Consider the following 3,869-nt stretch of genomic DNA (forward strand, 5'->3'; position numbering starts at 1 on the left):
AACGCCTCTACGCAAATCAACTAGAAAATCTAGAAGAAATGGATAATTTCCTGGACACTTACACTCTCCCAAGGCTAAACCAGGAAGAAGTTGAATCCCTGAATAGACCAATAGCAGGCTCTGAAATTGAGGCAACAATTAATAGCCTACCCACCAAAAAAAGTCCAGGACCAGATGGATTCACAGCTGAATTCTACCAGAGGTACAAGGAGGAGCTGGTACCATTCCTTCTGAAACTATTCCAATCAATAGAAAAAGAGGGAATCCTCCCTAACTCATTTTATGAGGCCAACATCATCCTGATACCAAAGCCTGGCAGAGACACAACAAAAAAAGAGAATTTTAGACCAATATCCCTGATGAACATTGATGCAAAAATCCTCAATAAAATACTGGCAAACCGGATTCAGCAGCACATCAAAAAGCTTATCCACCATGATCAAGTGGGCTTCATCCCTGGGATGCAAGGCTGGTTCAACATTCGCAAATCAATAAACGTAATCCAGCATATAAACAGAACCAAAGACAAGAACCACATGATTGTCTCAATAGATGCAGAAAAGGCTTTTGACAAAATTCAACAGCCCTTCATGCTAAAAACGCTCAATAAATTCGGTATTGATGGAACGTACCTCAAAATAATAAGAGCTATTTATGACAAACCCACAGCTAATATCATACTGAATGGGCAAAAACTGGAAAAATTCCCTTTGAAAACTGGCACAAGACAGGGATGCCCTCTCTCACCACTCCTATTCAACATAGTGTTGGAAGTTCTGGCTAGGGCAATCAGGCAAGAGAAAGAAATCAAGGGTATCCAGTTAGGAAAAGAAGAAGTCAAATTGTCCCTGTTTGCAGATGACATGATTGTATATTTAGAAAACCCCATCGTCTCAGCCCAAAATCTCCTTAAGCTGATAAGCAACTTCAGCAAAGTCTCAGGATACAAAATTAATGTGCAAAAATCACAAGCATTCTTATACACCAGCAACAGACAAGCAGAGAGCCAAATCAGGAATGAACTTCCATTCACAATTGCTTCAAAGAGAATCAAATACCTAGGAATCCAGCTTACAAGGGATGTAAAGGACCTCTTCAAGGAGAACTACAAACCACTGCTCAGTGAAATCAAAGAGGACACAAACAAATGGAAGAACATACCATGCTCATGGATAGGAAGAATCAATATCGTGAAAATGGCCATACTCCCCAAGGTTATTTATAGATTCAATGCCATCCCCATCAAGCTACCAATGACTTTCTTCACAGAATTGGAAAAAACTGCTTTAAAGTTCATATGGAACCAAAAAAGAGCCCGCATTGCCAAGACAATCCTAAGTCAAAAGGACAAAGCTGGAGGCATCACGCTACCTGACTTCAAACTATACTACAAGGCTACAGTAACCAAAACAGCATGGTACTGGTACCAAAACAGAGATATAGACCAATGGAACAGAACAGAGTCCTCAGAAATAATACCGCACATCTACAGCCATCTGATCTTTGACAAACCTGAGAGAAACAAGAAATGGGGAAAGGATTCCCTATTTAATAAATGGTGCTGGGAAAATTGGCTAGCCATAAGTAGAAAGCTGAAACTGGATCCTTTCCTTACCCCTTATACGAAGATTAATTCAAGATGGATTAGAGACTTAAATGTTAGACCTAATACCATAAAAACCCTAGAAGAAAATCTAGGTAGTACCATTCAGGACATAGGCATGGGCAAGGACTTCATGTCTAAAACACCAAAAGCAACGGCAGCAAAAGCCATAATTGACAAATGGGATCTCATTAAACTAAAGAGCTTTTGCACAGCAAAAGAAACTACCATCAGAGTGAACAGGCAACCTACAGAATGGGAGAAAATTTTTGCAACCTACTCATCTGACAAAGGGCTAATATCCAGAATCTACAAAGAACTCAAACAAATATACGAGAAAAAACAAACAACCCCATCAAAAATTGGGGAAAGGATATGAAGAGACATTTCTCAAAAGAAGATATTCATACAGCCAACAGACACATGAAAAAATGCTCATCATCACTGGCCATCAGAGAAATGCAAATCAAAACCACAATGAGATACCATCTCACACCAGTTAGAATGGCAATCATTAAGAAGTCAGGAAACAACAGGTGCTGGAGAGGATGTGGAGAAATAGAAACACTTTTACACTGTTGGTGGGACTGTAAACTAGTTCATCCATTATGGAAAACAGTATGGCAATTCCTCAAGGATCTAGAACTAGATGTACCATATGACCCAGCCATCCCACTACTGGGTATATACCCAAAGGATTATAAATTAGTCTACTACAAAGACACATGTACACGTATGTTTATTGCGGCACTATTCACAATAGCAAAGACTTGGAATCAACCCAAATGTCCATCTGTGACAGACTGGATTAAGAAAATGTGGCACATATACACCATGGAATACTATGCAGCCATAAAAAAGGATGAGTTTGCGTCCTTTGTAGGGACATGGATGCAGCTGGAAACCATCATTCTTAGCAAACTATCACAAGAAGAGAAAACCAAACACCGCATGTTCTCACTCATAGGTGGGAACTGAACAATGAGATCACTTGGACTCGGGAAGGGGAACATCACACACTGGGGTCTATCATGGGGAGGGGGGAGGGGGGAGGAGGGAGGGATTGCATTGGGGAGTTATACATGATATAAATGATGAATTGATGGGTGCTGACGAGTTGATGGGTGCAGCACACCAACATGGCATAAGTATACATATGTAACAAACCTGCACGTTATGCACATGTACCCTAGAACTTAAAGTATAATAAAAAAAAAAAAAAAAAAAAAGAAAATGTAAAAAAAAAATAAAAAAAAAAAAAATAAATAAATAAATAAATAAAATAGCATCAAAAATAAAATGAAATAGAAAAATAATTCAGCCAAGATGATAAAAAATCTATACAAAGATCTATATAATGAAAGCTATAAAAAAAGAAAGAATAATCTCTAACAAATACACCAAGAACACACAAAGAGAAGGGATTATCTCTTTTACAAATGGTATTTGGAAACTGGATATCCAAATGTGGAATAAATAAATTGGCCTTTGTATCACACCTTATACAAAAATAAACTCAAAAGGGATTAAAGACTGAAATGTGTGTGTGTGTGTGTATATAGATACATACATACATATACACGTATGTATATATGTGAATATATGTAGGAGTGTGTGTGTATATATATATTTATATATATAGGATTACATAAACTAAAAATCTTCCTTACAGTAAACAATGAATAGACAACCCATAGAATGGAAGGAATTATTTACAACCCATACATAATAAAGGATCAATGTCCAAAATATATAAAGAACTCAAAAAATTTAATAGCAATAAAACAAATAATCTGATTTAAAAATGGGCTGCTATGTTTAAACGTCTGTGTCTTCTTAAACTTTTTCATTGAAACTTAATCCCCAGTGCAATAGTGTTGGGATGTGAGGCCTTTGGGAGGCTACACTCTCATAAATGGGATTAGTGCCCTTATAGAAGAGGTCTAAGGGGGCTTGCTTGTCTCTTTGGTCCTTCCACCAAGAAAGAAGTCACCATCTACATGGAACGGTTCCTTATCAGATGCTAAATATACTGGTACCTTGCTTTTGGGCTTCCTAGGTTCCATAACTATGGGTAATAAGTTTCTATTACTTTTAAATAATCCAACAGACTAAGTCATAGGCAAAATACATGAATGGGCATTTCCCAAAAGAAGACCAAAAAATGGCTAACAGGTATATGAAAAAATGTTGAACATCACTAGTCATCAGAGAAATAAAATTCAAAACCACAATGAGATATCACCTCACACCTGTTAGGATCACT

The sequence above is a fragment of the Rhinopithecus roxellana genome, chromosome 21 (genome assembly GCF_007565055.1).
Source record: "Rhinopithecus roxellana isolate Shanxi Qingling chromosome 21, ASM756505v1, whole genome shotgun sequence".
Classification (NCBI taxonomy): Eukaryota; Metazoa; Chordata; class Mammalia; order Primates; family Cercopithecidae; genus Rhinopithecus; species Rhinopithecus roxellana.